This window comes from Pleurodeles waltl, chromosome 7 (genome assembly GCF_031143425.1).
Source record: "Pleurodeles waltl isolate 20211129_DDA chromosome 7, aPleWal1.hap1.20221129, whole genome shotgun sequence".
Classification (NCBI taxonomy): Eukaryota; Metazoa; Chordata; class Amphibia; order Caudata; family Salamandridae; genus Pleurodeles; species Pleurodeles waltl.
Window position 1 is genome coordinate 307,304,891 of NC_090446.1, and position 27,655 is coordinate 307,332,545.

A 27,655-nucleotide genomic window follows, 5' to 3' on the forward strand; every position below is an offset into this window, starting at 1 on the left:
ACTCGTTGTTCCTGTTCTTTCTCCCTACTTATTTGTACCTTTCTTCCTGCTCATCTTTGCTTTAACTTGCAGACCCAACATTGTCTCTTTTCCTCACGGTGCTCCTGGCAAATTTCTCACAGGGCTGTTAATAATTGTTCTTCATGGACAGTGACAGCCGTTGATGTTCTAGATTTCACATGTCTACTAAATCTTCTGTGCAAAGTTGGTCCACATTTGGTGCCAATACCCAATATCTCAAATACTGAAACCAAGGCACTGCATCTGCCACACTATTAGTGTGATGTGGCATGCTTGAAACACAACATTACAGTGCCAACTCCCCAGCACCTTAAATGTCAGAACAACATTCCATTAACAAGGTACTCAGGTCTAACTGCAGCCAAACGGACACTTTCTTGTATTCATCTTAGAATCTAGTTCATAACAGCAAGTCCTTTCCATTCCTTTTGAGAACCTGATCTTGAAGTATTGCTTGAAATTACAACCCATGGCAAAAGCTATGTGTCAAAACAAGGTTCTGCCTCAGGCACCACAATAGCACACAGAGTTCAGATGTCATAGAACCCGGTGTGGTTTCCTAGACTTGCATTTCCAAAACCCCATCAAGGGTATCAGTGCTTGAAACTTTCCTCTTGGCAAGCATGATTCGATAGCCACTGAATTCAGTTCAATGCCCAGTTCAATTGTGGGGGCCAGTAGCATCCCAAAGTTGCTTCCCATCTTCTCTGATGTTCTCATCAAATGACCACACTCTCCATGTTCTTCTGTCTTTCCCACGAAGAAAAAGTGCTGGGGGCTAAGCTCCAGAAGGCCCGCCTCTGCACAGTGCTCTGACCTGGGAGCTCCTAAGTGAGTCTGGAGTGGGGTGGCCCTCCTTGTACTGTGCAGGGCGGGCCCTCAATTTTTCATTACACCACTGACCTCAATACTGTCTTCACCATCCATTTCAAAATGAAACTTAAGGCCTAGAAAGCAGAACACACTACTGAGCAGCCACTTCAGCCTAATACTGCCTCTAACTATCCATCCTTCAAATTGGATACCCAACAGTCGAAATGGCAAAAGCCTGAATTATGATTTCATTAATGTTTCCCATTTCGGCACCTAACTGTATTTCTGCACCATTGTAATGACCTCCTCTGTGCTACAGTACAAGAGGAAGCACTCACTCACATTAGTGTAGTTATACACTGATTCACCATTCCACCACAGTGTGGTGGATAAGCCTCAATTCCCTATTTGACATTTATTGGTACCATGCCTATAGGTCATACAGGTGAGGTTTAGGATTAGGTTAACTGAAAAGGGACCTGTCTTTCATTGCCCTTCATCAACTTTGCCCCACATGTCCTGTCTTTCACCTACTGCAATTTTTAAGCCTAACGCCACAATCTTGATCTTGTTAAGAGAGGCACAATGTAGGCCCTCATTATGGCATTGGCGGTAAGTGCCACTTACCGCCATGCTGACTGCTGCCAACATACTGCAACCGCGGAGGTATACCGCTACCCATATTATGACTCACACATAGAAATCCGCCACTGTACAGACACACACACAAGTCTGCCAGCCCAAAGGTCAGTGATAAACTGGTGGTATCCAAACCCACACTATTACACCAACAGAACTACGCCCACAGCATCATGACCCACGAATCACCTAACAAAACAGCACCACATTGGACAATTCAAACTACACACACCTGACACACATACACACACCACACCCATACACCCACAACACTATAAAACACCCACCCACATTACCCACAACCCTCTATGACTCCCCAAAATTTGCAACAGAGAGAGAGAGAGGCTCACCAAGAGCACCCCCAGAACCAGAGCCACAGAACACCATACACCATCCACGCACCTCACAGCACACACCCCAACACATCCCCCTCCCACACACTCACACACACCACACACACTACACCCATGGCACCACAAAGACCCCCCAGGTTCTCAGAGGAAGAGCTAAGGGTCATAGTGCAAGAAATCATCTGGGTAGAGCCACAGCAATTCGGATCACAGGTGCAGCAGACATCCATTGCCAGGAAGATGGAGCTATGGCGGAGAATCGTGGACAGGGTCAACACCGTGGGACAGCATCCCAGAACAATGGATGACATCAGGAAGAGGTGGAACGACCTACGGGGGAAGGTGTGTTCCGTGGTAGACACCAGATAGAAGACACCAGATAGCAGTACAGAGGACTGGCGGTGGACCACCACCTCCTCCCCCAAAACTAACAACAAGGGAGGAGCAAGTCTTGGCAATATTGCATCCTGAGGGCCTGGCAGGAGTAGCAGGAGGACTGGACTCTGGTAAGTCAAATCTTTACTACTTTTAACCCCCTACCTGCATGCCATCACATACCTCCACCCTCACCTTCACGCCCAGCACTCCACCACCTCCCATATACCCCACCATCACAACCCACCAATCCCAATACCAAGCCGTGCATGGTCTACCAATGCATGGACCCCATCACAGACCTGCATGGACAACCATCACCACTGCATGCACACTAGAGACAATCACTTAGCCAACCAAATAACAAGTCACCCAAGGCAAAGCTGCCATGGCAATAACACCCATTGAGGCCAACATGCCCATGCACAAGATGTCACACGCAGAAACAATAACAATGCATTTGCATCCCCACAGGACCCCCACACAACGTCACTGGAGAGGAGGTGCCAGCAACATCCAGTCCTCCCCCCCCCCCCCAGAAGAGGCCCACAGTGATGACAGCAGCTCTGCACACTTGGATCTGGATGACCAACCTGGCCCATAAAGGATCTCTGGACAGTCAGTTACCCAGGCACAGTCCCATCCCACCACAGAGTCTCCCCCCGCACGAAACACCACCACAGCACCCACCCAGTGGGCCCATACCACTGTTCCCAGGACACGTCAATCAGCAGTGTGTCCACCACTACAGGGACCCCAGGCCACCCCACAAATACAGGACGATCAGGGACCTGGGGTCATTGGCAGTGGACCCATGGTTCGGGGGACCAAGGCACAGGACAACAGGGAAGCTGGGAGGACTGCTGTGCGACAGGGGTAGGACAGGTCCAGGGAACCGACTCTCCACGATCCACTCACCAACATCCTGGGAGCATACAACCATTCCCAGGAGACCATGGGCCAGATACTGGGCAAGTTGCAGGAGACCCAGCGGCTGCAGGAGGGACAGTACCTGGGAATCAGGGAGGACCTGAGGGACATCCACACCATCCTGGTCACCATTACAGGGGTGCTGACAGACAAGGCCAACACCATGAGGGAGGCAGTGGCACACCAATGGGCCCCTGACACTAGCCACACTGATGAGCAGCCTTCCACCTCCGCTGACGCCAGTGGACAGGAGGCCCCGCCACAAGAAACACAGGCCACCAGCACCCCACCCCCTGCAGAAGGAGAACCACCCCACAAACGGTCCCTGCGATCCAGGCAGAACCCAGAGAACACTGCCAGGACCCCCACCAAGAAATAAGACTCTCCTGATTGTCACCTTTGTGTCCCACTCTGTCACCCTGTCCACCTTGAACTGCCATTGCTCCACTTCCCATGCCCCATTGGACAATGCACGTGTGATACCAATAGACTGGACTCTATCATGGACTTTCCTCCACCATCACCCACGCCTATTGCACATCCTCAATTACTTTTCAGCACTGAAATAAACACCCTTGGAAAAATATAAGTATGGAGTGTGTCAAATGATTTAAGTATGTAGTCATTTAACAATCTGTAGACATTGCAAATAGACTGTACACTTATGTAAACATAGGTATGACCTGTAATGTGCTGCAGTCAATACACCAGGATCCACAGTAGGGCATAAATATCTGCAAATAGACATGTTAAAGGGTACAATAAGTGGTCATCATAGTGAGAACAGCAGCCAGCCAGAGAAAATTCAGTACACAAAACAGCAATGGGAGGTGAGGTTACAGTGTCTTACCTGTGTGTCACTGGAAGTACTGTTGTATGATAGTTGTTCTGTTGTCCACATCCTCTTCCTCTGCCTCCTCTTTGTCACTGTCCACAGGCTCCACCACTGCCACACGCCCATCTCCAGCCTCATCCTCCTGCAGAAAAGGCACCTGGCATCTCAAGGCTAGGTTGTGCAACATGCAACATGCAACGATGATCTGGCACACCTTCTTGGGTGAGTAGCACAGGGATCCACCTGTCAGATGGAGGCACCTGAACCTGGCCTTCAGGAGGCCAAAGGTGCACTCAATAATCCTCCTTGTTCACCCATGTGCCTCATTGTAACGTTCCTCTGCCCTTGTCCTGGCATTCCTAACTGGGGTCAGTAGCCATGAGAGGTTGGGGTAACCAGAGTCACCTGCAAATATCGAGGGATACCTGTTAGCCAGACACTCACCCTTAGGGCCAACCCCACACCCATATACCAACATACACTGGTTGGGGACCATGGGCTTACCTATTAGCCACACCCGGTGCCTCTGGAGTTGAACCATCACATATGGGATGCTGCTATTCCTCAGGATATAGGCATTATGCACAGACCTAGGATACTTTGTATTCACATGGGAGATGTACTGGTCCTCCAGGCACACTATCTGCACATTCATAGAGTGAAAGCTCTTTCGATTTCTGTACACCTGTTCATTTCTCCGTGGGGGGGGGGACAAAGACATGATGTGTACCATCAATAGCACCAATGATGATGGGGATATGTCCCACTGCATAGAAGTCAGTCTTCACTGTGGCCAAATCCTCCACCTGGGGGAAAACAATGTAGCTGCGCATGTGTTTCATCAGGGCAGACAACACTTTGGTCAGCACGTTTGAGAACATAGGCTGTGACATCCCTGATGCCATGGCCACTGTCACTTGGAAGGAGCCACTTGCCAAGAAATGGAGCACTGATAGGACTTGCACAAGAGGGGGGATCCTAGTGGGATTACGGATAGCTGAGATCAGGTCTGACTCCAATTGGGCACACACCTCTTGGATTGTGGCCCTATCAAGTCTGTAGGTGAGGATAATGTGCCTGTCTTCCATTGTTGCTAGGTCCACCAGGGGTCTGTACACGGGGGTATGTCTCCATCTCCTATTCATCCTCAGCGCTTGTACTCTAGTGGGAAAAACGATGAGCATCTGGTCAGTTTTCAACATTACATCATTGTACAATGCACTGGAATTTGTGTAAGAAACGGTATGTTTATGTTGAGCCCAAAAATGTGCCTATGCCAGCTGTGACGCAGTTAGGTGCCATGGCCTGCTCCCCCCTGAAATAGCAGCCGCCTGACCTATGTGGAGGGACAAGTGGAAATTAGATAATTCTGCTGACACTGAGCGCCGTTGAGGGAGGCGGTCGAGGACCGCCTTGCAACTTCTCATTGGTTACAATTGGGCCCTATGGGTTCCAGGAGCAAATGGTGGTGTACGCTGGCGTTGACGGTACGCATCGCCTCAGACGTGACCGCCATTTTCTATCTGTTCACTCACTTGCTACCTGACTTTCAACAGGAGAGGACCTACACTGCAAGTGCTGCTGTGACCTGTGTCTGGAAGCGACCATGGCTCTAGTCTCTGGGGAAAGGGCCCAACATTCACTTCGAAGGAGTTGGAGAGACTAGTAGATGGTATCCTACCCCAGTAACATTTACTTTATGGTCCTCCAGACCGACAGGTGAGTACACTTTGAGCATGATGCATGGGGCATGGATGCATGGAGTGCTGTGTGTGTAAGCCTCGTGTAAGGGGGATGGCTGAGGGGTCCTGGGCAGAGTGCTGCATGTATGGTGGTCAATGTATGTGCGTAAGGGGATGGGAGGGTTTTAGTGGGCCATGAGTGTAACAGGCCGGACTGTATGGCTGATACCTTTTTCTATGTGTCCTTCTCTGCAGGTCAGCGCCCATCAGAAAAAGGGGATTTGGCATGCCATTGCCAAGGACGTGTGGACCCTGGGGGTCTGCGGAAGGCAGAGCACTCACTGTCGCAAACAGTGGGAGGACCTGCGCCGCTGGGCAAGGGAGACGGCGGTGGCCCAGCTGAGGATGGCATCCCAACTAGGAAGGGGTGCCCCTCGAACCCTGACCCCCCGATGTTCCGCATACTGGCTGTGGCCTATCTGGAGTTGGATGGGCCCTTGAAGGCATCACAGCAGCCACACGGGGTGAGTACAGTTTCAAATTCAGCAAATTGCGCGTGGTGGGGTGTTATCTGGGTGGGGGATGTGGGCCTGTGGGTGCCCCTAGGCCAGGACGAACATGGCAGGGTAGGTTCCATGTTGTGCAGGGTCTGATGCACTCCAGCCCTAAACATGCTAGTGGGCATCTACTACGCGTCAGAGTCCTGTGGGTTTCAGGTGTGCTGCTATTGGCATTAGGCATTGTACTCCATGGCCTGGTGACTAGCATTGTAACTGGTAGTGCATGGCCTAGTGCATAGGGCTGTTCCCTGTGTGTTGTGTAGGCCAATGGTGGTGTTGTTGCTGGCATTGACCAAGTGTATCCTCTGTCTCTCTCCCCCTTTTTTGTTTAGTCACCCTGTCTTTGTGTGCATTAGCATCATCTGGCAGAGGAGTAGAGGCACTGGCAACGGATTGAGCTGCATCCCACATGGGCCATGAGGCCGAATCCAGAGACGGTGAGTGCACCAGTAGGACGGAGGACGAAGGGAGCACCACAGCAGCGACTAGAGGGGACAGTTCGGACAGTGAGACCTCCTCCGATGGAAGCTCCCTGGTGGTGGCGGACAGCTCTGTGGCCACCCCAACTACAGGTACAGCCGCCACCCCGTACCAGCACCGCCCTGCCAGCAGCCCTCAGCATGTTTCCTGTGCCCGCTCATCCAGGAGGGTGGGCATCTCCTTCGCCCCAGGCACCTCAGGCCCTGCCCCAGTCAGCCCTGCTGCCCTCAGTGAGGAGTCTATTGACCTCCTGGGATCCATCTCTGTTGGGCAGTCAACCATTGTGAATGCCATCCAGGGTCTGGCAGGGCATTTGCAACAAACAAATGCATTCCTGGAGGGTCTGGCTTCCTCCCTGATGGCAGCCATTGTTCCTGTCTCTAGCCTCCCCCCTCCAACTTCCTCTACCCAGTCCCATTCCCCTCAACACCAGCATATCCCAAGCACACCATCAAACCAGCATGCACCCAAACAAACACACAGAAGGGGCTCAGGCAAACACAAGCACCACACTTCATCCCACAGGCACTCACACATGCACCATCCAGATGCAGACACATGAACATCCACTGCCTCCACTGTGTCAGTGTCCCCCTCCTCCTCGTCCTCCGCCTCCCTCCCAGTAGAACCCCACACACACCTGCATGCACTACATTCTCATCCACTACCACCATCACGCCTATCACTACACGGCTCTCACTGGCAGTCACCACCCCACATCCATGCACATGTCCCCTGTGTCCTCTCCCATTGTGTCTGTGCCCCCTCCTCCCAAAGTACACAAACGCAAACAGTCTAACACCCAACAGCCATCCACCTCACAACAGCATCCAGCCCATACACCTGCACGCAAACACAGCAGACAGACACCTCCTACCACCACTCCCTCTTCCTCCACTCCCGAACCTTCACCCTCTTCCAGCACCAGTGTCCCTAAAAAGCTTTTCCTCTCAGCCTAGCACCTCAGCCACCCAGTCCAAGGCCACTGTAGTTTCTGCAGCTAATGCAGTTGTTAGAGGCTCCAAAGAGACATCTGCCAGCATGGCCACTGTGCCTGCACCCGCTGCCAAGGGCAAAAAGAAACAACCAGCTTGCAAAGCCAAAAATGTAGAAGCAGCTGGCAAAGGCAAGGAGGCACCACCAGCTGCCAAAGGCAAGGAGGCACCATCAGCTGGCAAAGGCAAGGAGGCACCAACAGTTGGCAAAGGCAAGGAGTCACCACCAGCTGCCATAGACAAGGAGTCACCACCAGCTGCCAAATTCAAGGAGGCACCAAAAGCTGGCAAGGCAAGAAGGGGCCACCAGCTGCCAAAGGCAAGAAGGGGCCAGCAGCTGCCAAGGGCAAAAAGGGCCCACCAGCTGCCAAGGGCAATGACAAAGGCACAGACGCCGCAGGCAGCATGGATTTGGAGCCTGGTGCTGGAGCAGCATCTGAGCAAACAACACCAGCCATGGCACTTCAGCCATCCGAGGCTGCAGGGGATGGGCTGAAGCCTCCCCCCACCATTGGCAGCACAGCCGCCAGCACCACCACCTGCAGCGCCACCAGCACCACTGCCAGCAGCAGCAGCCCCAGTGGGCAGCTGTCCGAGGCTGCAGGGGAAGGGCTGGAGCCTCCTCCCACCACTGGCAACACCTCTGCCAGCACCGCCACCTGCACCGCCACCAGCACCACTGCCAGCAGCAGCAGCCCCAGTGGGCAGCTGTCCGAGGCTGCAGGGGAAAGGTTGGTGCCTCCCCCCACCACTGGCAGCACATCCACCAGCCCTGCCACTGCCACCACTGAGCAGCTGTCACCGCCGGTGAGAAGTGTGAAGGCGTGCCACCATGGGCTGTAGTGCGTCCTGGCCCCTGCAAATCCTGTAGGTGAGACACCCAGGTGAGAGACTGTGACCTTGCACTTCCCAAGATCTGCATCACAGGGCACAATGCCCCCTCCAGAACCAGTGGAAGAAGGCATGCACTCACCCCCTCCTTGCCAGGATGAAACACACTGGGAACAAGGCCCCCTCCAGAACCAGTGGAAGAAGGAATCCACTCACCCCCTCCTTGCCAGGATGAAGCACACTGGGTACTTGAGAGACTGTGGCTTTGCACTCCCCAGGACCAAGCAGTGGGCAAACCATCCACTTGAGAGACTGTGGCTTTGCACTCCCCAGGACCAAGCAGTGGGCAAACCACCCACTAGAGAGACTGCGGCTTTGCACTCCCCAGGACCAAGTAGTGGGCAAACCACCCACTAGAGAGACTGCGGCTTTGCACTCCCCAGGACCAAGCAGTGGGATAACCACCCACTTGAGAGACTGTGGCTTTGCACTCCCCAGGACCAAGCTGTGGGCAAACCACCCACTAGAGAGACTGTGGCTTTGCACTCCCCAGGACAGAGTGGGGGCATGTGGCCCCCTCCAGGAGCAGTAGCGTTGTACCATCTTCCAGCTGAGGTGCCCCCATTCCCCTTCCCCCTGAGGTGTCTGTGTATTTTCAATCTGATGCCCCAGCAGTGTTCTCTCCATATTGAGGCTGGAGTCAAGTGGGGTCTTGGCCTATGTGATATGGCCCTGTGGCCCACGGACATTATGGACTGGGCAATGTCCCTCCATTTGTAGATATATATGTAGATACTGTTTTGTGCTTTGAGGACTTATTTCTAGTACTTTATATTATTACACTCACTTTAATCACTTCCTTTTGTCCTTGCATTACTCCTGAGGGGTACGGGGTGAATATGTAATGTTGTTGCATCTGTTTGTGTGTATGTTGTTAGGGGTGGGGGTGTTGCGTATTGCGTGTGTGTGTCACTCTCTTTTTCTTTCTCCCCTCCCTTGTGTACTTGGGGCGGTACTCACCGAAGTCATCTTCGCCGCCGTTAGTATTCCTGGTTTAGGAGGAGGTAAACCAGCATGGGTAACACCTGTAGTTCGGGCTCCATGGTGTTGTGGTTCTTGCTTGAGTGTCCAGAGGTGAGTTGTTTCCCTTCTGTGTACTGTTCCGCCGTGCTTTTGATGGTTGGTACCTCCTGGAAAAGCTAGCGGATTGGTGTCTCGTAATAGAATGGGCAGAAGACAAGACTGTTGGCAGTTACCGCCGTGGTGCTTGTTGCCACCGCCGTGGCAGTCGGTGTGTTAAAGTGGCTGTCTGTCGTGGCGGTTTCCGTCATGGTCATAATTCCATTATTTGTTCCGCCAGCCTGTAGGCAGTATTACTGCCGCTTTATCACCGACCGCCAGGGTTGTAATGAGGGCCATAGTGTCCAATCCTTCCCTTAAAGCCAGTTGGAAGAAAAAATAACTCTGCACTCTGAAACGTGGTTATAATATATATGTATACATTTATTTGTGACCAAAAAATGAAGAGCCACAAGGGCAAAGGTTCCCCTGGCATCTGCCTAAAAATTGACCTTCCATATTCTTGGAGTATCTCAAATGTATACATGTATAGTGGTGTACCTAGGAGAGACAAAGTTTGAGTTACAGAAACCCGTGATACACATTACTGCTCTATCAGATGATATGCTGGTGTTAATAATGGTTTAAAGACTTTTTCTTTCCATTCAATGGCAACCTCTTTTATTAAAGTTCCAAGATACACTGACCATTCCAGGTTTGTTCTGACTCCCAACGCGGTGAGCCACGCTGGAAAAGGCACATGTGCTAATGGCAGGCTGCTGTCAAGCTCTTTCTCTGGCCTACCCATCACTGCTCCCCTTTCTCCACCATTTATTTTCAAGTGCCCCCAATCACTGGCCACATCCTGCCCCACTGACTCCCCAGGCAACCCATCCCACCTGAAATCACCCCTTCCATCCACTCCGTATCTGATGACCCCGTATGACTTATCTTCTCCAAGAATATTTCCCAGAACGTCCATCATGCATTCCGAAATGACTCGAAGAACAAATCGATCTACTGTTGGACTGACTGGTAGTCTCTGCTCTCACACTCTGTCACTTTCTCCCGATCTTCCTCCATCCGGCACCTTAATCTTCACCTGTCACCCTAATACTCAAACTCCACTATTGTCTTCTGATTTCTGACTTCCCTGTCGAGCTTCTCCACTTTTATCCTCTCCATTACCGTCCCGATTGACAGCTGCTATTTCTCCCTACCTTGTGCTTGGCCACACTGCTGTAGGGTCAAAGTTGCAACTTCATTCTCCTTCCTCCCATTCTGTGGCACATTCATCTCAGCCTGATTGCCCCTACTCACTCTCCATGGCATCGCCACAACTGAGGACAACTGCACTCTGCTTTCTCCCCCAATGCTTCCGTCTTCCAGAATTCCCCTCATCCATTTCCAAATTGGCTTCCTTCTCCATCTGAAGATTCATGCAAATCTTCAAAACTGTCCATCTCCAGGGGCATGCAGCACTTTAGCTGCCCCGCGCCTTGCCTGTAATGTGCATGATCCTGGCCCCCGAAGCTGGGCCCACAGATTGTTCAATATATCTCCACGTCTATCAATGCTGCCCCTCCCACTTCTGTCCTTATTCCCCTTTGTAACTTCTAACATGCACCCCTTCCACTCCAGCTTGTATCTTTTAGTGGTGAACTTCTTGAGGCGAAGATCACCCAATCCATTTCCACCCTCTCACCCTCTGATGACTTCTCTGGCTGACTTCTCTTTTCCACTCTCCTTTGTCCTTCTGGCAGCAGACACCCCAGATGACTTGCTGCACGTCACGAGTACCCTGTGTCAGGGCTGGCTTTAGCACTGGTGGTTCCCTATGCAACAATCTTTTTTGGCGCCGCCCATGACCTCCTCTTCTGAATCGTGCACTACCACCCAACAAAAGTGCCTCTCATCTCTCCATAGCCCAGCTCTCACACACCTTTCTTTTGCTTTAAAGCTCTGGTGAAGGCTATCTTTACTGATCCACTCAGCTATCCACTTACAATACATATCTGTTCTTTGCAGCAGGTCAGGAACATTAATCCCAAAAGTTAACTTTACTTTTTTATGTTCGCTCACAGCTGGTGCACATGGAACTTTGCTTCAGGTACTTTTAAATTGTATGTTATTGCTAGACAGAGCGCCCGTCTCCCCTGAGATAAGTGCCTGCCCTCCCCCCAGGCCGCACTAGTCGCACCCCCCCTAAAGCCGGCCCTGTGTAGTGTCCTGCAGGACACGTCAGGCAGTAGCCCCGTCCTAGGGGCCGTGCTAACACCTTGCCCTCACCCATCCATCACAGACCTCACATGTCAAGGGACCATGATAATGAAAGGTCTGGGCGGACGTGTCCTGGGCTAGTGCTACACACCAACTTCTTGTGTATGCCAGTTGTGTTAGCAGCATGCGAGCTTAAGGCCGAAGACGCTGCACCCTGGACCTAAATCAATAGCACTTTCGCCCTGAGGTGTCCGCTCCTCCTGCCAAACCTCCCGCTCCTGTCTCCTTCCCCATCTGTTCTCTGTTCTGCTACAGCCACCATGCCGAAGCTTCTCTCTGTGGCCCTTGATACCAGCACACAGGAACCGAGGGTCTTCGGTCTTCCTTTCTCTGCTGCTTCCTTGGGGGCTCGCCACCCTTTCATCGCTGCTGTGCACCACCTGGGAGTTCACTTATCGGTAGAGGCCGCTGGTCCTATCATGTAGGGGCTCGGCCTGCTCTTGTTCCCCTCACTGGTCTCTTCTATGGGAGAGATTAGAGGCCTGAATCACCAGGGCCGCACCTAACTGCTCATTTATTCGTTGAGGGGGTTCTTCGCACCTAGGGGTGCCCCCCTTTCTTCACCTCTTTGGAGGGAAAAGAACACTATTGTTACCCCCACTTCCTAGTGCCACTAGGGTCCTCTCTATAGTCGGAAGCAGCCTGGCTCAGTGCTTAATTTGTAAACAAAAAGGTGCCGGTGTCCAAAGCCTTCATCTTAAACACGCGGCTGCAGCAATTAAATGTCTGAACATGGAATACTGAGGCGGCGTAATCCTGAAGCCATCTCGGGCCTCTCCCGTCCATATAAAGCCACTCCCTCCCACTTCAGCTCACTCTCGCAGCTTTCTACTTTCTCCCTTTTTGACGCTTTTTCGTGTTTCCCTTCATCCGCATTTCCCATATGTGCCTTCTGCTCGCAGCAAATGCTTGAGCCCGAAAAATAAGCCCCGGCCCTCAAAAATAAGTGCCGGTGCTCAGCACCGGAAACAACTAGCACAAATTAAGCACTGGTCTGGCTATGTCAATCTGTCTCTATCTGTAATTCTCTCGGAGCACTTCTAGTGGCAGACTACACACTGAGGCGTTGCAAAGCATGAGCTCCCTCGTCTTGTTCCTTTGGCACTCCTAATTGGTACACGCACTATCTCTGTTGTGTTGCTCTTAATGATAAACGACACCAGGGGCAACATTACCGATGGGCGCTCTGTCCAACCTGTGCTGAGGCGCTCCCTCAGGTATGTGCTCCCGGCGACCCTATTACAGTGAATGCGCTTTTTAGAGTACAGGTACAAACTTGTGCCTGCGCTCTGAACAGTGCATTAATGTCTGGCGGGTTGAAGCTGCAGTCTGCCTTTCACTGAAGACTCCAACACAGCTTGAATTTCAAAGGAGGAAAGAGAACACCTTGCTGGTGGGCACAGGGTGATTTCACCTACTTGCAGAGGATGCTGAGGAAACCCTGAGACCTCGTGCCCTTCTTCCAAAGGGCACCCCCGCTTTTTTTTCGGGTGGGGAGTGCACTGACTGCTGTGCAGTACTTCTATGTGGCACACAGTCAATGTGACTTGTGAGAGTTTCTTTGTCTCTGTGCTCAGCATCAGTAATACGGTGTGGGTGCAAAAGCAATTTCCTCATGTCTATGGATTCACAACCCATGCATTCGAGGTAATGTCCTTTACTTATTGCATCGGTGTTAAATGTGCACCAGCGAAATCCACAATATAGAAAGGTGCCACACAAGCAGCTATGATCCCTTTTACAATTAAAAGAGGTTTGGGTGTGCAAGAAGTGTACGAAAATACAAGTGCCACACTGGAATTCTGACTATAATAAGGCCCTCCTGAAGGAAAATTGCCCACATCCCAGTGGATTGATAGTAATAAAAAACATTGATAATGGGGGCAGTGGGACCCACACTCTGGTCACTGGCACCATTGCACCTGATGCATGAATGGTAGCTATGCTCCTGATTCCTTGTACCTATTCACTCTCCTGTCATTCCTTTAACATCCACAGGCCATCTCACTTTTCTTTGTCTTCTGCCACCTTTTACAGTTTGCTCTTTCCTTCTCCTCTCATATTTCTCCACTTCCCTACTTCCTCCACTGATGGCTATGTCTACCAGCTTTGCTGCTCTCACTTTCTCTTGTGACTTTCTTGTCTCTTTCACTCTGTCCATATTATCGCAGCACTTTGCCTTACTCTTCTTGTTCCTCTCATGCCTCTACAACCTTCCTTGTTGTTGGAGGCTGTCCCTCTATGTAGTGTACAAAAAACAAGTACACTGTGCAGAGGGTCCAAACAACCACGTGTTGGTTTTCAGGGGTAAAAATCAGAGCACCTAATGCTCTAATTTTTACAGTAGCTGGTCTAGCAGTTAGGCTAATCCAGGGGATGTGCTAAGTATTTGCTGTACTCACAAATCCAGTCATGCACCACAGACCCTCAATGAATAACTTGAGACCAGAATTTATAAAAATACTTCAGACTTTTATATAATTCTTAAGACCAAAATCTTTAGAATAGGTTAAGTACTTTTCTTGTTATGACTTTAATTTTTTTTAGCAAAGTTAGTCTTTCTGTGCGTATTTACGCACCATTGGAATCAATAGGCAGTCACTTTTAAAAATGCATTAAAAATCGTACGGTTGAGTTACCTGTCTCTTCTTTTGCAGGGTGGTCGCAGTGGTCGGTTGGCACCTTGTGCCAGCTGGAGAGCTTCGGGCATCTCCTGGTTCCGGCGGGAGCAGAGTTGGAAAAGTTCTTGGCACAGGGCCACCTAGATGGGCCACTTGGAAAAGGAGCTGGTTTACAAATTCAAAGTGGTGCCTAGGGGTCCCCTTTGGCTGTCGAGTTCACAAGGGGTTTGGGGACCTGGGGCAAACAGCAGAACCCACAATCCAAGGTCCGGGCAGACAAGTGCATGGCGTTTTGGAGGTTTTAGATGCCTGTGCGCAACGAATTCCACTGGAGCTGGAGGTAGGTTTCTATGAGGGTCACTTGCAGGACAACAGGGGCACTCTGGTTGGAGGTCGGGGGTGTTCCTGAAGTTCCTCGACTGGGGCTTCCTCGTGATCCTTTGTTAGCTCTGGGGGAGCTGTTTTTCTCCTGGTCCGATGTCAGCTGACCAGGACCCAGGGTATTACTCTATCTCGGCCACTAGGGGTCGTAGCGCCATCAAACTTGGTACAGCTGGGGGACACATCTGGACTGTTGTCTGTGTGTCGCTGGGTACAGCTGCGACTTCCAGTCACGGAGATATTGGTGATTCAGTAAAGTGTCCTTCACTGGTTCCTTGTCTTTTGCAGTTTACTTGATTTTCTTGAGTGGTGCATCCACTCAGGAGGGAGATCTGGGGTGATCCTTGAAGCCTGGAGGTCTCTTGGGTTTGTTGGGGTCAGTCCAGTGTTCAGCTCCTCCGCTGTCGCGATTGTCGGGACTCTGGTGCAGCAAGCAGGGGTCTTGGGGCCTTGTCTGGTGCTGCAGGTCCTCAGTTCTCGTCTTGGCAGTTTCTCTGGTGCTGGTCTTCTTGTCTTTTTGGAAAACTTTTTGAATCTTCTTTTAGTCCTTTTCAAATATAAAATCTTGGACTAGGGGAGCCCACTAAATACAGAATTTAGTGGGTTTTTTAGGGGGAACCTGATAGTGTCCAATGGGGCACTTACCCTTGGGTGGCTACACCCACTATAGTGACCACTTCCAGTGGGAAGGGCCACTTCCCTAAACCTCACTGGCTATTTCTCTCCATTCCAAGATGGGGAAGTCTGAATCAGAGAGTCCAATTCGCATGCAAGCCCTTAGGGGTGGTGCATGCTCAGTGAGGCCACTCCTCCTAACCCTTTGTGTGGTTTCCCGCCTTTGGTCCCTCCAGGAGTGAGGGTTTGCAAAGAGGACGGCCATCTGCTACTAGCAGCAGGCCTGGGGGGGTCGAGTTTCAAGGGCGGTAGCCCTTTGAAAGTCACTGCCAGGGTAGTGCCATTCCTGAGGGAGGGGGAGTTAGCTCCTCCACTGAGGAATTGCTTAGTTTCACAAACCAGAGAGGCAGGGCTCTCCCCCAAGGGTTGTGCGGTGGCTGTCCGGAGACAGCAGGCTGGATGGAACCAGTCAGCAACCATGCCAGGATAGTTAGCTTTTTCAGGGGGAACCTCTAAGGTGACCCCTGGGTACTTTTTGTAATAAATCCAGTACTGGTACCAGTTTGGATTTATCATTCTGAGTTGTTTGATACCAAACAACCCAGGGTTCAGAGTAGCTATTATGTAGCTGGGAAACTCAAATTGACCAGTGTCCAGCACATATATTAAAATGCTGCTCTGTTCACTCACTATGTCACAGGTTTGGCAAGGACACAGTGGGAACATATTGCTCACGCAATTATGCCCTCAAATATAGTATGGTGCAGCCTACCTTAGGGTTGGAAGGCCTGCTAGAGGGGTGACTGACCCATAGAATATGCAGTGTAGGGTGGACAGGGCACACAGAGAGTGTGCCATGTCGAGTTTGTATTTTAGGTTTGCACCACAACACTCAGCCTGCTATGGCAGTGCTGGGTGCATCTGGATGCATAGCCCTTGAGGGTGGCACAATCAGTGCTTCTGCCCTCAGGGGCTTACCCATAGTATCCCATGCTCTGGGTACCTAAGTACCTTTTACTAGGGACTTATAGCGGTAGCTAAAGATGTATCCAATTACTTTCACCATGTTTTAGGGAAAGAACACTGGCACTGGGAACCTGGTCAGCAGGATCCCAGTGCACTCGAGTCCAAGTTGCATTGAGAAACCAGGCAAAAAGTGTGTTTGGGGGGGGAGGGGGTACCTCAACAAGAAGCAAGTCTCTCACATTTGCATAGTACAAGCCTACACACCTCCTGCTGCCTATGTCTCACTACTTTTCACCTTTCACTCTCCCCTTTAGCACATGTATCTCTCCACATTCCCCTCTATCCATTCTCCACTGATTTTCGCATTCTGCACTGTAGTTAACTTCAGTTCTCTCCTTTCTCCTGCATCACTTCAGTTTCTTTTATTCAACTTCCTTCTTCCCCTTCTTCTCGGTCTCCCTACTCTCCCCCATTCACCCAGTACCTGTGTCCAGTATCCTGTGTCCAGATAATTTACGTGTCTCTTTCCTCTACTTTCCCTGAATACCTAGGCCCTATTTGCCTTTTTACAATTCACCACTCAACTCTACTCTTTTCTTGTTAAACACCATTGTCCCCTCCTCTCTTTACACTGTATCTCACCCCTTTTCTACTTTTAACCTTCCCTCCACTCTCCACTGTATCTTTCCTTTCCTACTCTTACCTTTCTTTCCTTTATCTTTTTATTACATCATTTCCCTCTCTACTTTCCCTCCATCTCTCCCCATACCTTTCAATTCTCCCTTGTCTTTGTGGACCCTTCTCTGTTTTCCTTACTACATATATCTTTCCACAGCTTCATTTGCTCCACCTCTCTACCACTATTCTCCATTGCATTTCTTTATTCTCTCCACTCCCTCCATTCATTCCTGTATTGCTCCACACCCTACATTCACCCTCCACTCTCCCAGGTTTTTCTCCATTTTTGCCTGCATTTCTGTATTCAGTCCTGTATCTCTCAATTTGCATATGCGTCCCTGCATTCTTTTAATTCACCACCACCCTTCCTTTTCTCCAGCAGTCATAAAGGGGTGGATTACGAATCTGCTGGTCACAAGACCCCCAGTCTAATGGTGGTCGGACAGCCACACTACGAGGTTGATGGACAGACTGTAGTGACGGGACTGACACGTTGTTTGGTATAACTCCTAAGATTTATTACCGTCGAACAAGAGCGTCTCCTTCCTTGTTTCCCAGTCACATCCAACTGCCAATTTCCCCCGATTCCACCCTGCTCACCCGCACGCATTCCATTCCCGAACCTAACTAGCACCATGACAACATAACACTTGCCAACCTAGCACCGTCCATGCTAGGGTCCAACATCCCGATGGGCTAACGGCGGTCCGTGTTGTAATCAGCCAGAGCGGTGCTAAACTCTGCACCGCCCTGCTGAATACAACCTTGCTCTCCACCAGCCTTTTTATGTTGGTTTAACCACCATAAAAAGGCTGGTGCAGAAACGGTGCAGGGGGCAACAGGGGAACCCCTGCACTGCCTATGCCCACGCACACCAGTGCAGGAGTCCTCCTTCCCAGCACCTCACAAAAGTGTAAATTTACCTTTGAGAATCAGGCCCAATATATTTATGATTACATCTATTTCTATTTTCTCCAATGCAGCTCTCCATTTATCCATAATTATGCTTGTGATCGTTCTCAGTTCCTCTCTACTACCTTTAGAGTAAATGCAAAGCCCCACTAAGGCAAGCAAAAGGAAAACATTTGTGTCGTTGAACTGTTATGTAATCTGATGCTGATGATGAAGGGCAAGATGGGCCCCAATGCCACTGCACCAGCTGCACCGCGGATTGCTACAGCCCTGGATTCAACTGTTGTTAGCTTGACTCTTTGCTAGTGCCATCCATGAACAGCTCACCATGGGCACAGAGGCCCAGATGCCATCATGGTGTGATACTGACATAAAGCACACACTGTACAGCTCCTTCACCATCAGCCTCCCTTTCTCACCACCCACTCTGTGGTCACAAACTCCGCCATGCTTTGATCATTTTTCTCACATATCTTAATGTCCTTCCCCACAGCAAGACTCTGTGTGCTCGGGACATGTCTCTGTTTTCTTTGGCGTGGTGCCCGCCTCACGTCTGCCCCCACCAACCATCACAAGCGGCTCGACAGTTTCACTGATTAACCTCTAAATCATCGGCCACAGACCAAACCTTCCTGGTCTAACTAATGCGCCAGGTAGAAAGACCGCTTTTGGCCGATTGCTTTTGTAGTCGGAGGAGACTTACTTAATTTTCTTAAAATCGCAATGAAAGACACATTTAACATAGAAGGGACTCAGTGAGGAGAATCGGCTGCCTTCAGAGGCACTTTACCCACACGTCTGAAACTAAGGAATGGCGGATGAACGGGTTCCCTGATAAAAGTGCTTGTCCTCACCGCCCCCCAGAAAACACCTACCCCACATACTTTAATGTCGGAGAGATGCCCCGTGCAGCTAACAAAGCTCGAGCTTTCCACAGACATTGGTTTCACTGAATCGCTCAGGACAACATGACAATTCAACGAAAGAGACTTTGACAGCTGCGCTTACTCAGCTCCATAATCACACTCAACACCAGATAGGCTGTGGCCTGCATTTATTCAGATGAGTAAGAGGCTGAAGACCTTCCTCTCACATTTGTCTCGAGATCATGACAGCATTATCAGCGCAACTCGTCTAACTAGGTTGTGAAACCGTGGAACGACTTGCTTTCAATCCAAAAAAGCAGCAATCAAACATGCCTCAAAGGGCCCCGAATGCACCTGCAATACATGCTGATCCAAGTAGAAACACACCGGCCTCAGCTTTAAGGAAAGGTAACAGCACATCCATTGCCTGGTTTTCGGACTAATCCAGGGAGTGAACTTCCACTATGAGAGGTCTCTGCTGTGACTCAGCCATCCGGTCAATTGTTTCGAAACAATGCTGCCTGGCCATGTGTCACTTCTTGATAGTTCTGAAGACTTTACCAGCTTTGGGTATGAACTCTTCTTGCATAGGCTGTCAGTTAATACTGGTCACACCAGTGAGCATAATTGAGAAACCACTTTTCGTCAAAGGAGGAAAGGTGTGCCAAGAAGTCATTTTTGCTATAACTCTCCCAAGGTGCCAAAGACAGTCACATAGCCTGTTACTGTGTTTGTTATTGCAGAGCATTTTCCAAATTAATTTTCCAATTAATTCTCCCTCCCTTGATGCTTTAGAGTATTGTCAATAGGGATATAAGCCAAATATAGTTATAGATAGAATTTATGGAGGGTTTTCGTCAATACAGTTTTTCAAAAAGTGGTGAAAACTGGTGCAAAGTCCTGAACTGGGATTTCCTTTCCACCGCCAATCTTGATTTTCATTGGACATTAGCCCTAGCTTTTCACTACTTTGCAATATTTTGTATCAAGGGATGTCCTATGGGTGAAACATGGTTTTTCTCAAGGAAATAGCCATGCATTTTGACACAAAGCCCTATGAACTGAAAAAACACATGCTACACTTAGGCCCAAAAATGTACCTCTCTTCGAGACAAGTGCAATGTTTGAGAAACGTTTTCTTTTCTAGAACAGTTTTCTAACTTCGATTGTGTTCTCTACTGTACAGTGCACGTACATGGTGTGTAAAGTTTTAAACTATGTCTAAGCATACTATTTTGTGCTGAAGGGGTGCCATTCTATGCTAGACATCACACACATATCCTTGTCCATTTGGTGCAAAGATGTGTGCATGGTGCAATGCAGGGGGCGAGAGCTACAGCACTTACTCTCCGTAGATATGGCAATGTTCTGCTCTCTGCTTTTTGTTGCAAGTCAGAGCAACTTTGGCTGCTGCATTATGTTTTGTGACTTTTTAGTAAATTTTCGCCTCTGTGTGCCTATTTGCGCTCACATCCCCCTTAGTCCTTAGTCTGCATCAATAGATCTGTAATGTTGTTGCTGAATCCAAGCGCCTGCAGTATGACTGATCACGAATGTGCTTATTCAGAGTACCTCTTTCCCTGATGTGACTTGTACCTATATTTAGATCACGATATCAGAACACTGGCTCTAATTTGAAATCATAAGGGTTTTTGTTTACTTTGTGTCTTTAATTTGTGATCTTCAGGCTGAGGTTGTGTTTAAATCTGTACTATCTTAACTTGAGGTAATTTCTCATATCAATTAATTGACAAATGTGTCTGTCCAGTTGTCATTTTTCCAAAATGATTATTAAACCTCTCAGGATTGCACAAATCACTTCCTCGCCTGCTTCATGCGCCTTGCTGCTTTTTAAGTCTAGGGAAATTTTTTGTTAGGGTAAGGTATTCTACATATCTTCACTGTACTGTGTGTGTGCAACACAGCATACTAAAATGCATGCTACATAGAAGACGGTTGCTCTGGTCTCTCAATAGTAGCTTGATTTTGTATAGCACATCATAACACCGATCTGGCAATTATTACTACACCTCTGCTTGAAATATCTCCTGCTAATATTGCCCAATGTAATAGTACACTATTGCCCTCTTTCAAAAGGAAGATCCCTGAAAGCTGAAGCAGCTCATATGTTAGCTTTGCTCTGGGATGTAAAAGCAGAGCTAACAAAAGAGAAAACTTCCATCCAGATGCTTGCTATCTGTAATCTGATTGGGTCATAGGAGGCCAATCACCACAGCATGCCATCATGGGGAGATGCAGATTCACCTTGCCCAGGACATTACCTAGCCCTCCCCCCCACAACACTCTTCTCTTAACAGTCTTCAGCTTTCTCTTTCCGTTCTCATTGCCTGTGTAAAATGTCCAAAGGTGCTAGCATTCGCTTTGGAAAGGTTGGCTGTTCTGTTTTTAGATAACTGAACTTTGTTTCACCAAAACTGTGGATATTTAGGTGACGGCCACAGAGGTACATAGATTTGATCCGGAATGCTTTATTTAAGGTATTTATGAATACAGCTGCCCAAGCGAAAGACGATAATTTTATCAATATCCCTCTAATGAAGCCTTACAAGGATTTAAACTTTCAGCAGGTGCCCATCGTACAATATCTTAGATCGGAGCTCTGAAATAGCTGCATGAATCCAGTGGGCTATCAAGAGAGTCTCTGAATTGACCTGCAGTTCACAGGTATACTGTGCAGGGAGTCTGGAAAAAATATTGAGGAAAAATATTGTGTGAACAAAATATTGTGTCAAGAATATTGAGGACAAAAATATTGTGAAGGCATATTTCTATGGGAATGCAAAGTTTATCTATACTTAACTCCACATATACGTATCTTGAAAATATATATTACATTAATTTGTCAGTCCAATACATACAATACATTTGGAAACCGCCTGATCAGTCAACTCAGCCAGTTGACCAGTCAGAGGTTTTACGAAAAGACAGATTTTGTTTCTCTATGTATCTCACACTGTCTGATCCTCTGTCGTCTTTGTGAATTTCATAATGTATTGTATCTATTGGACTGACAAAATAATATATTTGATGAGCCTCAGCATCTTCCCTGTGTCCTAATACAGCCCAGTGTTCAAGGATTGCTAAAAGACCTAGGTAAGGAGCCCCCAGATTTTTCTGGGTAAATAGTATTATTTGTTCAAACGTTTTTATTTCTGCTACCTGTGCCTGTTTTGCTGTGGACTCTCTGTGTTTCAGACAGCTTGGCCTTTTAAAGTGATGTTTTTTAAAATTTTGTTTTTTGCTGTGACTGTGTGAATTACCTTACTAGTTTGTGGCACATAACTTCCTAACCCCCCCTCTTTTCTAAGTAAAAAGGCTACATACATCTTGGAGAGTGTATTTTTAGAAGATTGTTTAATCTGTTTCTGTGATTTAAATTGTGTTTAGAAACTGTCTGCTCCCCCTGTTCTTTTCCGTTTAAAAAAGCCACTTTTCTGAGCGCGCGACCAGCAGTATTCCAGTCTTTGTTTTTTAAACCAAGCTCTCCCTTACCTGGAAAGTAGACTCTGCTAATTTGGAAGTGTGGATTCAGCCTGTCTGTATCCAAGCTGATTCTGAATAGAGCAGCAGCTGCCTCTTCCCTGGCCACAGGGACTGGACTTCAGTTAACTTTCTCTTATATAAGTTCCTATTGGTTGTTGCATATGTTGTTGTGATAGGTTGTTGGGAGCTGGTCTTTCCATTGGTTGCTGGTTCCAGGGCTCGGGCTGTGATTGATTGGTAGATAGGGCTGAGATTCTGATTGGCTGTTGGTTCTAGGGCTGTGATTGGTGGTGAGGGCTGAGATTCTGATTGGCTGTTGGTTCTAGGGCTGTGATTGGTGGATAGAGCTGAGAATCTGACTGGCTGTTGGTTCTAGGGCTGTGATTGGTGGTTATGGCTGAGATTCTGATTGGCTGTTGGTTTTAGGGCTGTGATTGGTGGATAGAGCTAAGAATCTGATTGGCTGTTGGTTCTAGGGCTGTGATTGGTCGATAGAGCTGAGAATCTGATTGGCTGTTGATTCTAGGGATGTGATTTGTGGAAAGGGCTGAGATTCTGATTGGTTGCTGGTTTCTAAGGCTGGGGCTGTTATTGGTGGTCAGAATTAGGGGTATGAATGGTGATTAGGGCTGGGTCTCCCATTAGTTGTTTGAATCAGGGCTACAAATTGGATTGGTTAGGGTTAGGACCAGGTTCCTATTGGCCAGTAGGGCTATTTAAGCCTAGGACTAAGTGCGTCTCAGCCCGGGCGTCGAGGGAAAGGGCGGAGAGGACAAGGGCAGTTGCCTGTTTGGGCCTGTTTGGGCCTGTTTGGGCCTGTTCAGGACAGGTAGGGACTAGGGCCAGAAATGCTGCCCAATTCTCAATGGAGCAGGAATGAATACAGTCCCTACACATCCATCAACATGCAAACACATTATCTGCAAAGACATCCAACTCATGCATCACAAACTGACCGCAGACAGATTGCAATGTCCCATCACCCAACACAATACCCCTTATAGAACACATATACACATATCTTCCACAACCACAACTGTCAAACACCTTTATTCTCACAACAAACACTACTCTGTCCACTCCCACTAACACAACTTGCCGTCGCCCACACAACACAAAACCACACTATACATTTCTCTCAGCCTTCCAGATACACACTCCCTGTTCATACTAACCACAAACACTATCCTCTATTTGCTCCACACAGACCACCTTTCATCATAACAATGCCCAGACACAGCCTTCCAACACACCATCTACAAACACCCTTCCCCTCTCTTCACCAATTACACTCAACCATACAATCCCCACACTTCACTCCACCACACAAATTACCTTTTCCAGTCATCACAACTAACACTAACTCCCCTGACCCCCATCCATCGCCTCTTACACACCCTGTACATTTATCTCCAAAACACATCAACACCCCATCTAACACTCTAATTCCACTCACCAGCACTAAATCACATACAAATCCCTCACCAAAAACTACATCAATATCCCCTCTCACTAGTCCACAAAAACAATACAGACCACGTACATCAGCACATGAAATCAACACAAACTCTCAATATACTTATCGTCACACCCACCCTCAGGACTACACAAAGAATACAAGTCCCGTCCTATCTTTACCCCTACTTTCTCACTCTTCACAAACACCTACCACAAGCACCCCAACCCAGCAACTTTCCTCCATTGTACAATTTAGAGCCTTACATCATGATCCACATGCTCCTCCACCACCCCTAACCCATACTCCATCCACACTAAACAGACGCAAACAAAATAAACAACATGCCACTCTTAACAACCTCGCATCCCCTTGTCTATTACATAATAAGTCTACCCTACAAAAAACAGTACACTCTTCATGTCTCTCTCAGCCACCAAGTCCACCACCCACACACATAGACCAAACAAAATGCCTCCTTAACCTGCTGGAAGAGGAACACTATATTGAAAAGCAAGACTATGGTGAGCCTCACACAGTTATCACAACTAACAACACTCTTGCTTCAAGCTCATACCATACTAGTAACCCTTCTCCTAAACAAAACAACACTACCACTAACACACCTTTTCTAAACTGCCAGCTCATAAATGCTTGATCACTCTAACAAAACAAGCACCACATCTACGACCTGCTCACAGACACACAACCTGACTTACTATTCATAACTGAATCCTGTTTGGGAGATGATATGGCCCCAGTGTTGCACGAAGCCCTTTCTCCGGGCTATCAAACCATCACACAAAACCGTAAAGGCAAGAGAGGAGGTGGACTAGCTATTCTTTTCAAACAGGCAATAAACCTCCGAAAAACAGACAACATTTCCATACAAGGTTGTGAAGCCCTCCTCACCAGATGCCACCCTACTCCAACTTCCTCCTGTAACTTTCTCCTCCTTTACAGACCTCCACCTAACAACTCCACATTCCCAGATGCTTTCCTAGATACATGCTCAAACCTTATTACACTATACTCCAACCTATGTATTCTTGGGGATCTAAACATTTGGTTTGACAAACCCAATTTGCCCCATCCAAAAACTATCACCACTGGCCTCGTTGCATTGAACCTACATCAGATTGTACACAATCCCACACACAAATCAGGACACATCATAGATGTCATTTTTGCTAAGCCTGAACTAGTTACCGTTCATAGCATCACGTCAATCACTTGGTCAAAACACCATTTGATAACTTTCCGACATAAAACTCCACAAATCTCACACCCCACAACTCCTTACATACATGCACCTATCGGCCATGGAGCAAACTCATTTTGGATGACTTAGAAACACAACTAACAGCCAACACAGATCTAGATACAATTAATTCTGTGCCAAAACTTTATGAGTGGATACAGGAAGCTTTTGATACCCTAATACCACTCAGAAAAACTATCCACGACAAAAGAAAACCAACACCTTGGAGAAACACATAACTTAAAAGGATAAAGCGACAAATCTGAAAGTTACAGCGGACCTGGCTCAAAACAAACAACAGTCAAGACAAACTGCAGCTACACAAACTTAACAGAATATGCAAATCATCAATCAAAAAAGATAAAAAAAGGTACTACTCAGCCAGAATTCAAAATGCTAAATCTACAACCAAGGAATTTTATAAAATTCTCAATGAATTTCAAAAACCTACATGCATGGAAGTAAGTCATCCCAGACACATTGGACTCCTATTTAAAACAGAAGAAAACCATCAGCACCAACCCCTTTCCTAAAATATCATCTAAGAATAAACCAACCCAGCCTCTACAGTCCTTCCAACAAATATCCCAAGGTGAATTGATCGATTTGGTTAAAGCAAGCAGGCCTTCTGGTTGCCCTTCAGACCCTTGTCCACCACAAATCCTCAAGAACATTCTTCTATCTACTTCTGCTGCCACACCTGTAAGAAGAATCATCGACAACTGTTTAACTACAGGAACGTTTCTTGTAGACCTGAAAAAGGCATACATACAACCGTTATTAAAGAAAACAAACCTATACCGCAAGACCCCAACATCTACAGACCAATCACAAATGGACCTTTCCTGGGCAAATTGAGAGAAAGAGCAGCATTCGCCCAGATGTCAAATTCATTGAAGACAATTCTATACTTTCAAACTGGATTCTGCCCAGGAAGAGGCACTGAATCGGCACTCATAGCAATCTGGGATGATCTTTAAAACACAGTCGACCACAATGGAGTTGCTGCACTACTTCTCTTGGACCTCTCGGCTGCCTTTGATACGGTTGACCATGACACCCTACTTTTAAGACTCCACGAAGCCGGCATACAAGGGACTGCTTTCGACTGGATTACTTCTTATCTTAAAAAAAGATCTAATATCATCTACTCACACCCCTTCTCGTCCAAACCCTACCTCACAAAAGCAGGGGTCCCCCAAGGATCAATCATCTCACCTTTGCTTTTCAACATCTACATGATATCATTACCTGAACTGATAAATGATTTTGATCTCACATGCTACAACTATGCAGATGACACACAAATACTAGTTAAATTAGAATGCCCCAAAAACATTGAAAACTCCGAAATCTTCAGTTGCCTCAGAGCCGTTGATCAGTGGATAACCTGGAACTCGAACAATGAGTGGCGCAGCAAGTCCGAGTGTGTTCTTGTTGATGGTGACCAGGCAGATAGAGAGAGCCGAGTACCTGTAGGCGAGAGTACACGATGTTCCTTAATGAATAACAAGGATACGGCTGGTGACAGAGGTGACGCTGCCCTCTTGATAGTCCTGATGAGGCCCTGATTGAAAAGGCCGAAATGCGTTGACATACATATTGGCGAGATTGCGTTCCTGAATTGGAGTCAGCTTTTCAAAAATTCTTTGATATGCACTATAAAATACCTTTAAAAACATAGAGGTATCAGCCAGTGACTCGTGCATGAACCTCCAATCATCGCAACAGAGTGGATTACAATTGGAATTTTGAAATTGTGACCACCATTTTATTACAAAGAAAGGCTGTTGGGCATAACCCTCTATTGATCGTACGGTCAGCTACAAGACTTTGAAAAGCTAGGTGTTGGCCAGAGTTGAATTAAGATGAAAATGTGAATTCTATTCTATGCGTTGTATTTTATGCGTGTAATGTTTTGTGTTGTAAACATTTTTTTTGTATTTTGTTTATATTCACTAATGAGTTATAATCTGCCTTGCATATAATTAGTTACAATAAATTTTGGATAATAATTGATCCATAAAGACAGTATTGAGCACTGTGTTTTAGAAAATGTTGATGTAATTTAACCCTACCTTCAGACCAACGTTCTTGTTGACAGTGGATAACCTGGAGCCATCTCAAACTAAATACCTCCAAAACCGAAATACTCATATGTGGTGACTGGAAAAGTTATGACCCTCTGTGCGTCTGGCCTGACGATGTCGGACCACCTCCTCAATTATCCAAGGAAGTTAAAAACCTTGGAATAACCATGGACTCCAAGTTAACTATGAATGCCCAAGTGGACAAATTAGCTCGAACAAGCTTCATCACCTTGAAGACTCTACAACGCATCTTCCCCCACCTCGTATTTCCACACAAGGTGCAAGCTACTATCTAAACTGGATTATGCCAATGGCCTCTACCATGGATCATCTCTATCTATTATGAAAAAACTACACGTATCCAGAACTCCGCAACCAGGTTACTATTACATGTAAAGCCACAAGCTCACATCTCCCCTGCCTTGAGGGCACTGAACTGGTTACCCGTTGCCAGA